Source organism: Delphinapterus leucas, chromosome 17 (genome assembly GCF_059928025.1).
Source record: "Delphinapterus leucas isolate spDelLeu-1000000601 "Yukka" chromosome 17, BTC_Dleu_Yukka2, whole genome shotgun sequence".
NCBI classification, from domain to species: domain Eukaryota; kingdom Metazoa; phylum Chordata; class Mammalia; order Artiodactyla; family Monodontidae; genus Delphinapterus; species Delphinapterus leucas.
This window is the reverse complement of record NC_143145.1, coordinates 65,657,767-65,671,270: the sequence shown is the minus strand read 5'-3', so window position 1 is coordinate 65,671,270 and position 13,504 is coordinate 65,657,767.

Sequence of the window (13,504 nt, the reverse complement as noted above, 5' to 3'; positions counted from 1 at the left end):
GTCGGGCTGGTTTGAATGAAGTCAGGTGCTTAAAGTTTCCTGCACACAGTAGGTCTTAAAAACGTTTGAGCTCTTGTCTCCTCTGGCCCCGCCTTCTCGCCAGGAGCAATCAGTCCTACAATAGCTGTATTGATAGACATTGGAGAGCTCATCCTGTAGAAGCGGTGATGCAAGAAAGCTTTGGGGGTTTTTTTGTTTTGTTTTGATTATCCCGTGGAACACTTGTTATTCAGAATTTAAAACATAGATAAGATAAAAGAACATTTCTCAGTGAAGTCTCATACTGTTCAAGTTCATTTTTACCTGAAAGATACACAGTTAACACCACAGATAGCTGGAATTTTCTTGTCTTCCATACGTTAAGGAGTTCTCAGGTCAGGCCTAGGAGAATGATGGTGATGGTTTCTCCAAATAATGAAATTCCCACTATAGGAACCAAGAGTACAAGTGATATAGAGTAGGAGCTCCAAGCTGAAAGGGTGTGTAGTTCCCTTAGGTACAGAAGGAGAGGTTTCTGCAGAGCTCGAGTCGGCCAGCTAGCAGCCACTAGCCACCTGAAGTGTGGGTAGGCCAGATTGAGATATGCTCTAAGTGTAAAATGCACACTGGATTACTAAGATAAGGTATGAAAAGCAAAGAATGGGAACTGTTCATTTGTTATATTGGTTACATATCAACATGAGAATGTTTTGGAAATTTTAAAATTACATATGTGGCTCCCGTTACACTTATGTTGGATAGGGCTGTTCTAGCTCTTTGAAGAAGACCAAGTCTTTTATGTAGCAGTTGTGAAGGAAGGCAACCACATTGTACTTCTCAGGTGGACCTACATCTGTACTGTGCTTCACTTAATTTTTATGAAAGGGAGAAAAAGGGACCAAAAAAAAAACTAACATAGGGGACATTTTTAGAAAGAAGTTTCTAATTCACGGAGCTTTATGTATGTCACGTGAACGTCACGATATCCATTGATAATAAAAACGATACCAAGCTATTGAGAAATTTGAATTATGTTTAAGGAATCTGATTAAGAGGGCAAAACGTGTAGAACATTTAAAATTTCTATTGAAAATGTTTCACATAGGTTCTGGGTTTTGCCATTTAATCCCTAGATATAGTGAACTTTTTTAGTTTTCCAATGAGCTAGTAAGCTGAGGTTTCAGGGAAACTTTGTTTCCAGTTGTGTATATTTGCTTTAAAAATATATTTTTTTTCATTAATTTATTTAATAAAAGCCTGCCGGGGGCCAGGGGTATTGCTAAGCAGTGTTGATGTAAAGGTTAGCGCTCAGACACGGCCCTTACTCTCTTGGAGCTATAGTGGTTATCAATTCAGAGACAGTGAAAAAGTACATAATAACCAAGGCATAGTGTATTTTGCCATTGAGTAAGTGCTTTACCTCTGTAAATTCAACACATTGTTTTAAACCCAGAATTTATATATTCCTGCTGACATTTTAATGAAGAGTCTTATTAGGACTTGACTATGGGCTTAAAGTATATTAGTAAAAAAATCAAAGTATACTTAATTCATCTGTTAATTATGAGAACTCAAGAAAAAATTAAATTAGACTATTCACCTTTAAAAAGAAAGAAAAGATGAAAAAATTACAATAGCATCTTATTTATGATACCTTCTTTTAGCCTTTCAGCAACTTTTAGGTTCTAAGGAATTTAATAATAGAAATGGAAAGGCAACATTGATTTATGCCCCAACATAGTTTAAAATTGCTGACTTTAAAAACTTAAATTTATTTTAGCATATTACAGAGTTCTTAAATCAATATATTTGAGTCTTTTAGGAAAAAGGTAAACATAAATCTTATGTTAGTTTACTACTGCTGCTGTAACAAATTACCACAAAGTTAGTGGCTCAAAACAACACCAGTACGTTATCTTACATTTCTGTAGTCGGAAGTCCAGCTCGGGTCTCCCTGGGCTAAAATCAAGGTGTCCCCGGGTCTGTGTTCCTTTCTAGAGGGTCTAGGGAAGGATCAGGATTTTTGTTTATTCAGATTGTTGACCAGATTCAGTTCCTTGCTATGGTAGTATTGAAGTCCCTGGTTCCTTGCCAGCTGTCGGCTGAGAGATGTTCTCAGCTTCCAGAAGCCACTCACATTCCTTAGGTTGTGGCCCTCTTCAAAGCCAACAATGGTAGGTTGAGATCCTCTCATCCTTCTGATTTCTCTTACGTTTTCATCTGTTGTTTCATCTCTCTAATTTCAGTTTTTTAAGACTCTGGTTAAGTTGAGCCTACCTAGATAATCCAGGATAATCTCTCCACGTCAAGGTCCGTAAACTTAATCACATCCTTCAAGTCCCTTTTGCCATAGTGAAGTAACATATTCATGGGTTCCAGGGATTAGTGCATGGACATTTTTAGGGGAGGTTATTCTACCTACCACAGATCATACTTGGGTCCATGCAGTATATCCATCATTTCTTATCAGTACTCTCAGTACTTTAGGATGGAATAATAATGTTTATAATAACAGGTAAATTTTATCCTATGTATAATATATTCCAGGCACTATTCTAAACCCTTTTTCTGCATTTACTCTTAGTCCTTAGAAATGCCCTAGGAGACAAGTACTGTTTTTTATCCCCATTTACAGAGAGGGAAACAGGTACAGAGTGGGGAAGTAACTTCTCACAGCTATTAAGTGGTAGAATGAGGATTTGAATCTACATGGTCTGATTCCAGGGCCTCTGCATGCTCTGAACCACAACATTGTAGAAATTTGTGAACGTCTGGATTTACTACACATGCTTTAGTGATATAGTGACTATGAGTTCAGGCTCTGGCATCACAAGGTGTGGATTTATATTCTACCTTTTACCAGTTACTGGACGACCTGGACAAGTTACCTAACCTCCCTGGTTAGGTAACTGAATTATTAACTGAATTCATGACAACACTTGAGGATTCAATGAGGCACTATATGTGAAGTACTAGAAAAGGGCCTCCACGTGAGCTGTTGCTAGCTATAATTATTGGTGACAATTCAACTTTTAAAAACAGTTTATCGTGAAAAAGGAATGTTTCCTTTTGTAAATTCAGTCTCTTTATGAAATAAAAACTGAAAGTTAAATATTTCCTTTTTATAAAATTTTATTTATTTATTTATTTATTTTTGGTTGTGTTGGGTCTTCGCTGCTGCACGTGAGCTTTTCTCTAGTTGCGGCGAGTGGGGGCTACTCTTTGTTGCGGTGCGTGGACTTCTCATTGCAGTGGCTTCTGTTGTTGTGGAGCATGGGCTCTAGGTGCATGGGCTTCAGTAGTTGTGGCATGTGGGCTCAGTAGTTGTGGCTCGTGGGCTCTAGAGCGCAAGCTCAGTAGTTGTGGCACATGGGCTTAGTTGCTCTGTGGCATGTGGGATCTTCCGGTACAAAGGCTCAAACCCGTGTCCCCTGCACTGGCAGGGAGATTCTTAACCACTGTGCCACCAGGGAAGCCCTAATTTTTTCCTTTTAAAACACCACAATGCTGTCTCCTTTCCCAGCTTCTAATTTCTCTCCACTGCAGCCTCTCCTCCGTCTTTCTGGTGGTGTTACTTTCTAGTGCTACCTGATCGAATACTTTAAATACTTTGTCCAGACTCTAGTTGCCCCAGGGTAACATCCAAATTCCTTAGAAAGGCACCAGGACACAAGCTCCAAATACCCTCTGCTGCCATTCCTCTGCCTAGTATGTACACATCCACCATTTCTAACTTCTCAGTGTTCTCTTTTGCTATTATTATTCTTGGAGGGAAGCATGGCAGATGCTGGGTCTCTGGCCATAACGCCTTCTAATACTACTCCAAACCTTACCCTCTTCTAATAATCTTTGCTGCCATTGCCTTAATTCAAACCCTCATGTTCTCTGCATTTTATTTCCTAACAAATTTGTGGCCTCCTTATCACCCTTCAAGCTTACTCTCCTCCCTGTTCACCAGAATAATCTTTCTAAAGTACAAAACTCCACACATTGTTACTCTTCTTCAAACCCTTCATTGTCTCCCCCTGACACCAGTTCCTGCAAATATTATTCCTTTCCTTATGTCTCTTAACAGCAGTTAGGTGCTTCCACTGTTGCATTCAAGGTATGCTTATTTAAGCACTCTTCTTTCCTTCTAAATCATGAACTCATTGATAGGGAGTAAGAGATGCTTTTGCTTGCACGAATTTATTATACTATTTCATCATTGCCTATTTACATGTCTGTCTCTTGTCACTGAGCTGTGGACGCTTTAAGGGGAAGCTTGTTGTTTTATTTCTCTTTTCTTCTGTGCCCAAGAAATAGGAGGTGCTTAGTAATTGTTGAATGAATGAATAGGGAAAAATAACCGCAAATACATACAATGGAAAAAACGCTGCTTAAATCCCCAAATGTACCCAAAGAAATTTATTGGGAATATATAAGGTTCTGATTTTAGAAGAAGCATAACTGGTAGTTAAGAGCATGGACTCTGGAGACAGAGTGTTTGGCTTTGAATTTTGACTCTGCCACTTACTACCTGTGCACTCTGAACCTTGAGTCTGTTCTTTGTCTTTAAAACAGGGATGATAATAGTAACTATCACTTAGGGTTAACAGAGCCAAGTGAGCTTGTGTTTATGAAGTGTCTATAGTAGTGTCTACCACATAGCAAATATTCTATAAGTGTTGGTTAAGTTAAAACACAATAGTTTATGTTCTTATTACTTTTGATAATAGCTAATGTCCTTATAATACAGTGATAAAAACAATAAATAGCCCAGTGTTTTGTAATTGTTATATCTAACTAGCGATTTTTTAGCTTTCAATGATGTTTAATGTCTTGTTATAGAATGATATATTCATTAAACATTTAGAGAGTACTTGTGTATGATCCCTCTCCTGAGTAACTGACATATTTTCTCTATATATTATTTTTCTGTTACCTGCTAAATGTAACGTATTACTACAAACATATGGCTTGAAACAACATGAATGTATTATCTCATGGTTCTATTGGTCAGTAGTCCATCATTGATTTGACCAAGGTAAGGTTAAGTTGTCAGCAGAGCTGTATTCCTTTCAGGAGACACTAGGGCAGAATCCATTTTCTTGTCTTTTCTAGATTCTAAGAGGTGTCCACACTCTCTGGCTCATGGACGCCTTTCTCCATCTTCAAAGCCAGCAATGTTGTAGCTCTCTAACTAACCTGCAGCGATATCTCTTTCTCTGACTACAGACAGGGAAGGTTCTCTGCTTTTAAGTATTCTTGTGATAAAATTAGATCCACCTCCATAATCTAGGACAATCTCCCATCTCAAGATCCTTAATTACATCTTTGAAGTCCCTTTTGCCATGTAACTTATTCACAGGTTCTGGGGGTTCGGGTAAGGGCATCTTTGTGGGACCATTATTCTGCCTACCACACTCTTGTACTGTGAATGAATCCCTGGGACTGCCCTGGTGGTGCAGTGATTGGGAATCCACCTGCCAATGCAGGGTACATGGGTTTGATCCCTGGTCCGGGAAGAGCAACTAAGCCTATGTGCCACAACTACTGAGCCTGCACTCTAGAGCCCACGAGCCACAACTACTGAAGCCTGTGTGCCCTAGAGCCTGTGTGCTGCAACTACTGAGCCCACATGCTGCAACTACTGAAGCCCACGTGCTCTAGAGCCCACATGCCGCAACTACTGAGCCCGTGTGCTGCAGCTACTGAAGCCCGCGCGCCTAGAGCCCGTGCTGCTCAACAAGAGAAGCCACTGCAATGAGAAGCCCGCACACTGCAACAAAGAGTAGCCCTCGCTCACCGCAACTAGAGAAAAACCGCATACAGCAACAAAGACCCAATGCAGCCAAAAAAAAAAAAAAAAAAGAATCCCTGATGAATGAGAGGTACATGGGCTACACTTTCTGAAAATGGAGACAATATTAACTAAATTGTGAACAGTTTTGTCAGTATCATTTATCATCTATTCTTCCAGTGATTGGTAAGAGCCATGTCTTCTTCACAGAGTGCTAAGGTACTGCAGGGGTCACTGAGCAATGTCCTTGTTTTCAAGAACTTTTATTCTAGTGAGGAAGGGAGAATCAGGTTGAATAGCTGCTATGGGCTAAGCACTCTACAATGGATTTCAGATACATTAGCCCCATTTAATTCCCACAATAACTTTATAAGGAGCGGTAGGCAGCCTAGAGAGGCCCTCAGCGACCCCCACCACATAGTCTTCATGCCCTTGTATAATCTTGTCCCTTTGAGTGTGGGCTGGATCTGGTGACACTCCCAAGGAATGCAGTAGGACACTAGTGATACGATATCATCTCGGGATTAGGTTATAGAAGACCTGTGACTTCCCTCTTGCTCACGCTATCTCTGTTTCACTTTTTCTAGCTTGTTTTGATGAATAAAATTGTGATATGTTATATTGCCCTGTACAGAGGCCAAGGAACTGAGGGCAGCTTCCAGCCAACAGCCAGAAAGGAACCAAGACCCTCAGTCCAGTAGCTTGTTAGGAACTGAGACCTACCAAGGACCAGAACATGAACTTAGAAGTGGGCCCTTCTCTAGTTGAGCCTTGAGATGCCTGCAGCCCCAGTGAACACCTTGACTGCAGCCTTCTGAGAGATCCTGAGCCAGAGGACACTGTTAAACCTCACCCAGATTCCTGATCCATAGAATTATGAGGTAATAAATATTTTTTAAAGCCATTAAGTTTGGGGGTAATTTATTATGCAGCAATAGATAGCTAATACTGTTTTCAGTACAGATGATGAAAAAAAAAACACTTGGAATGTTAAGGCAAGTTTGTAGTTCTCTCACTTATGAGTGAAAGCTCTTTCCACTGCAAACAATGATAATATAATAAGAATACTGGTAGTAGCTTACATTTACTGAGCACTTACTAAGCTATGAGGCACCTTTCAAATTATTTTATATATACATTATCTTAGATTATTACAACAACTCTATAAGATAGGTATTATAATTATCTCCATTTTATAAGTAATAGAATTGGAGCTAAGAGAGGTTAAATAAAGGACATGCCCAAGATCTCCAGTTGACTAACAACATACTGGCAAGATTTGAACCCAGTTTGTGTGACTCTAGAGTTTTTCCTCTTAACAACTATAGTAAATTGTTCCCTAAGGATCCATGTTATAAGGCAGAGGTGATGGGTGCAGCCAGAAGAAAGGGCAGGGCTCCAAGAGTTCACAGCTAGATGAGATTAATCCTGATCTGGGGTACTAGGAAATGCCAGGGTGCCAGGAAGGCATCTGATCTGACTCTCGGAGGCTGGGTAGGATTTAGGTGCATGGCTCTTAGAGGAAGGAATGTGAGCAAAAGAGGTGGAAAAGCATGAGACACAGATGAGAAAACACTACGTCACACCGTCTAGAGCTGGGCAGGATGAGGAACAGTGGGAGATAAAATTAGAAAGGTAATTTGGAGCCTGGTTATAGTTATGTAAAAAGATTATGAATATTTTTTAAGAAAAAAATCGATTCTTGAGTGTTTTGATAGTAGTTTCAATCTCCTGCCTCTTAGTTTAAACTATAGAATGGAACTGTTAGAGAGGTAATATTCCAGTGAATCTGAGACAGAATCTGATTGTATGGATTGTGTGGAAATACAAAATTTAGTTCCAGTGAAGTGCAAAAGAAAAATAGAACTACACGGAGAACATTTCGTGTGGTTAAATTTCTTAACACATTCAAAGACGTGTTCAGTTTATATTTAGGTTCAGTAAAACTGCAAGAGTATCAAAATTTGTAGGCCTTTTTATTTCCTTGTAAAAACAATACTATTAGTGGTTATACTCAAAGCACATTAAGTATTTCACTAAAAATAGAGCCTATAGAAATAAAGAACAAAAAAGCATTATGATTGTGTTTTCAGTTACCTGGGAGTGGACCTTAAAAACAGTACTATGGAAGGGAGTCATATGAAGCAGGGCTTAAAATATTATCCTCTATTTTTCTCAAAACATCATTCAAGTGCACTAGATGGAAATTTAATTTTGTAAGATGTCTGTACTGTTCAAATTTGTTTATGGTGTGAGCTTTCAATTTAGACAATTTATCATTACTTGGAGAGGAACTTTTTCTCTTAAGCCAGACTGAGTTTCCTTTCCAGGGAATAGATGAATCCAGGAAAAATGTTTCCACAGCTCATACCTAGCCAAAAGCAATGGCCATGGAGGAATGGAGAGCTCATTGAATAATGACAAAAGGAAAATATGTAATCCCCTTTCCTGTAGCCTTTCTCGTGTCCTTGACATGTCTCAAAACTCTCCGGTCCATAGATTCAAGCAGTGTACATTTTGATTCTCAAATGTAGGGGTTGAACTTCTGTTTCACAACAGTATTAAGCAAGCAATTACAAATATGAAATACCTACCGAGGCCTGACTCTGGTTTGCCTGACAGTTGTGTGACCTTTGGAAGGTCTCTTAACTGTCATGAGCCTCGGTTTCTTATTCTCTCATCTGTTTGACATGTCCTCAAAGATTCCTTGATTCCTTTTGGTTTTAATGGATTTGGATTCTGAAGGCCAAGTTTTCATGACTGCAGTTTCAACTCAATGCTATACGTAAATACTTGGGTCTCCATATATATTTTTCAAGCCATCTTTTCTATGTCTGCAGGTTTTCTGCAGTAACATAATTACATCCATAAGGGAGGCTAAATTTGGCTCTTCTTCTGGTTAATTCTGGTCTCATAATTTAGGAGCTGATACTCCCTCCACCTCTAGGGCAGATAGATTCTATACCAGTGCTAGAGGAATAAGCTTGAAGTCATTTCCTTGTAAAATCTCTCCTTTCTGCATGTATTTAAGTATTTGTGCTGTATATCTTACTGCCATAACAGAGGTAGTCAGTGAGGAAAAGAGAAAAAATATATGGCAGTAATTTACCCTGGCACCTTTAACCTTATCATCCTCAGCGTCCATCCCGAGCCCACAGCTCTCAACCTGAGAGCACTGCTGTCAGTCTTAGAGGCAGGAAATTTCTTCAGAAAGAAGCCTCTGAAACCATGATAAGCTGTTCTGAACAAGAGCTATTTACTCATTACATCAGAAGTTCGGGACTGGTCTGCAGCCAGTATTCTCGTATCCCTCAGAAGTGTAGGGAGTAGAGTAAAGGTGTATATAGGTGCACTGGAATTTCACATAATTTCTCAACAGCCTGGAAAGCATCCAGAAGTCCCCATTCTTCCTGAGTTTCCTGATTAGTGCGTTGCTCCTGCTGCGACTCATTTTAGAAGGATCTAGTAAGGAACATTGCTGCTGATTATCTCTGGGTCATGGAATTTCCCTAAAAGTTGGATAAAGGTGATGCTGTAAACTTACAAGACCTGAGCTTAGCATTAAGGAGACTTGATCACTTATGTCCACCATATATATTGAGTTGAGTGCTCCTAGACAAATGGCAGAATTCTTGAGGGCCTCAGTAGGTCATGTGACTTTGAAGAGTATGGCTTAGATAAATTTTGAGAACTCTTTTAGTTCTAAATTTCTACAGTTCTATGAGTAAATTGCCACATGCCTGTAGATACTTTGGATTAGGCCCAAACACCAGGGCAAATGAATATCAAAGGTTAGTGCTGCTTAGCTGGGCTTCAACGTTATCCAGAATTGTAGAGGCTTCGGTTTACCCACTTTGATTCCAAGAACTTCTGAAGAGAAAAGTAGCCCAGAATGAATGTAAGGCTTGCTCTTGCTATACCATCTCTAAGTGCTTTGTTTTATAATAGTCAACTTAGATTTAATAATTTCAAGGTGTTCATTTCAGCCATCATTACAGAAAGACAATATAAAATCTATGATTTCTATATTTACTCCTTTCAAGTTCCATCATTTTAAAATTATTCTCATCGTTAGTAAAATCCTACTAAGTTTCACTAATCCAACGACAATGACAGGAGATTTTTACTGCATATGTGATGGTATATTACATATATTACACTTCGGAAGGATACAAACACTTATGAGAAAGCACTTGCCCTTAGGCATCTTGAGTACTAGGAGAGGAGAAAAACCATAAAGAAGCAAAAATATGAACAGGAGTGAAAGAGTCAAAAGCCCCAGGTAATTTTGCAGAATAGAATTAACTAAAAAGGAAAAATGTATGCTTTGGTTTTCTAATAAAATAATTTTGTGAATACTTTGTTAAAGATTATTATACTTAGAAGCAGGTTGAAATCTTTCTTTTCCCAGCATGCAAAGCTTTCTTTAAAGATAAACGTTGCAGTGGTATTTTTAATTATTGAGGTTGGGTACTTATTTCCTTCTTACAGTCATGTGCTTCCAAAGGGATTTGGAACACAGAAGCGTTTCATAGCTGTTTAGAGAAATGAGAACTTAGGTCTTTATAATTACAAACATTACTTCCCAGTTCTATCTAAGTTCAGACTCTATCCTCTGTAGTATTGAAACTTCCAAGTTGTGTTACACCAGTATAATGTATGATCTGTGTGCCTGGATCTTCCAAACATTGCTGAGTCTCTAGGATACATTAAGGCAAATTTGTTTCAGCTAGCTTTGTCCTGAGTAATTTTTTTCTGTGTGGCTTGTGAATTACCAAATAAACATGTAATTTAGGAAATACAATTTTATAACGTCCTCCTCATTCCCAAGTAATTGTAGCTCAAACACAATATAGCAATAATGTACCTATTATTGCTGTCTGGCTATCTATCAGCTGATTACCTGAAGCAGTGTCTGAGCATGTTAATCATAAGCTTAAGATGACCAGAAGGTGCTCATTTGGGGGGTAATCATGATGGATCCTTGCTCACTTATCAAAATCTTATACTATATCCAAGTATGTTTAAGTAGTGTTTGGTGAAGGCAAATATTTCTGTGTTGTCATACAGAATCTTTTAAAATAATGCTAATCTTTAATAAAGTGTAGGTGGCTTTTATTTCAGATTAAGGTTAGACTATTTCCCTCTATTTGATGAAATAACATTAATGGCTAATATTTATATAGTACCAACTATTTGCCGGACACTAGTCTAAGTGCTTTACAGGTATTGGGTCACTTCATGTCCACAACAACACCATGTAGTAGGCATTTCGATGATCACAATCCCATTTTACAGATGAAGAAGATGAGGCATAGAGTGATTAAGTAAATAGTCCCAGATCATAAAGGTGACAGTTCAGAATTTGCACTTAGGCACGCTGACTCCCGACTCTGGCATTGGTGCTCTTAATTACTGTGATATGCTTTCTCTCCACAAATCAGCCTGCACCTCAGCTCCCCTGAATTTTGAGGCCTGGAGCCACAGTCTGGGACTTGAGCAACTGTAGCCAAATTCTGCTTTTCACTTAATCACTCAACAATAGATGAGTGAGATGGGAAGAACTAGGTTGTGGCCAGCGCTGGCTACATAATTTGCAGAACTCAGTCCAAAATGAAAACGTGGGGCCTTTTGTTCAAAGAGTAGGATTAATAATAGTAAAATATAAAGCCTTTTCCCTTCCTTTATGGTCACCCTCTTGTCACGAAATTTTTCATTAGCCATTGAATGTCGTTCTAAGTAAAGAAATATTAAAAATTGAAATTATTAGCATGAATTTTGCCACTCATCTTTGTATTGTGCGATGTCTATTTTCAGTGCAAATAGAAGAGCTTTTAACTTTTATGTGGAATCACCAAAGTTGCACGATGCTTTTTTTGTAACTTGTACCTGAATATCTTTTTTTTTTTTTTTTTTTTTTTACCAGAACAGTGGAAACTGTGCATAAAACTAACCCAGTTGTTTTTATTTTACTTCTTGACATGCACTTTTTACCAACACTTTCTCCTTCTGGCTTACTGATGAGTAAGCAAGGACTGAAAAGAAAAGGGAATGTGAGTTGTCCTGTTTTTTTCCATTCTTTCTATCTCATAATTTTCAATGTAAAGTAGTTCATTAATAACCGGAACTAGTGTAAGAAAGGATATGATAAAGTTCCTTTGTTGTTCATGTTTCTTGTAACACCATTGTTTTTCTTTCTTTTGGAAGCAGTTCTGGTTCAAACAGGAAGCATAGGCTTGTGGGGTTCAGTTGTAGAAGCAACACACTTACTGTGTACTTGATTTGCATCGCTCTTAACTTTCACTTATTCTGGGTCTCCTGGAATCCAGTGCACATGGACACACAAAGCAGTACATGTGAATTGGGAGGTAAGGAACAGTGCAGGCTGACATGCATTTGCTTATATCTCCTCTGCTCATGTGTGTGTTCCATTGTCCAATCCCATCGAACTTCACTTAAAAAAAAAAACAAAACACAAGTTCAAATATGAGATTATGGAGAATTTCATGATGGCAATAGCAGAGTCCTTTTGAAGGCAGGGCCCTGCACAGGTCACATGGCTGTGAAGTAAGCCAGCTTTGGGCCATTAGATGAGATAGAAGCTGGATTGGGCTGAAACCACTTTTCCAAGTCAACCCCAAACATCCCAAATATCATATTAAAGATATAAGGGGTTTGGCCTGGGAGATTTAGGTGTGGTCACAGGTGATCAAAACAGGCCACCATGCCTACACATAGAGGATAAGAGTGCTAGGAACATCTTTTGTTCTAATATTTGGTCTTTGACCTCAGTTCCTGACACAGGGCTCCTGAAACTCTTGGAATTTCCTGGGTGGTAGGAGTATCTTTTGTTCTAATGAGCCTCCTGGATGGGGGCTGGTCACCAGAGAAGCCAAGCCATGATTAAATTTGGAATTTTCAGCCCCGCTCCCATTCTCTAGAGAGGAGAGAGGGGCTGGAAATGGAGTTAATAATTGTTCATGCCTGTGTGAGGAAACCTCCATAAAACCCCAATAGTATGGGGTTTAGGGAGCTTCCAGGTGCGTAAACACATCTACATATTGGGAGAGTGAGTCATGCCAACTCCATGGAGACAGAAGCTCCTGTGCTCAGGACCTTCCCAGACCTCGCTCTGGATATCTTTTCATCTGGTTGTTCATCTGTATCCTTTATCATATCCTTTAACACACTGGTAAACATAAGTAAGTGTTTCTGAGTTCAGTGAGCTGTTCAAGGAAGAAAAAAAAACAAAACAAAAAACAGGTTACTGTGCCTACAAAGACAGTGGAGTTGGCTGGCTACTGCTATTGGGTTGGCCAAAAAGTTCGTTTGGGTTTTTCCATAACATCTTATGGAAAAGCTCAAACAAACTTTTTGGCCAACCCAATATATTGAAATGAGGCCCTGCTGAAGAATGATGAAAGATGGCCTGCCATTAACAAATGGATAACTGCTGGGTGTAAAAACTAGAGAGCCTGGGTGGTTTTAGCATATTTAAAGGGCAGGTGTAGTCAAATGGCAGAGAGTAGAATTAATTGGGAGAGTTGCTGAGATGTTTGAACCCTCATCCAAGGCAGATCTGTTACGTGAAGGTCAGAGTCCTAGTAGGAAAAACTAGGAGTTCTGAGAAGTGGGAGAGGGCTCTCTGGGTGTTCCTGAGGATATTGACTCTACAACCCTTCTGAACCCTCTAGATGTGCAGAGGTGGCCTCCCTTCCCTTCTGTAGAAAGAACTGGCACTTC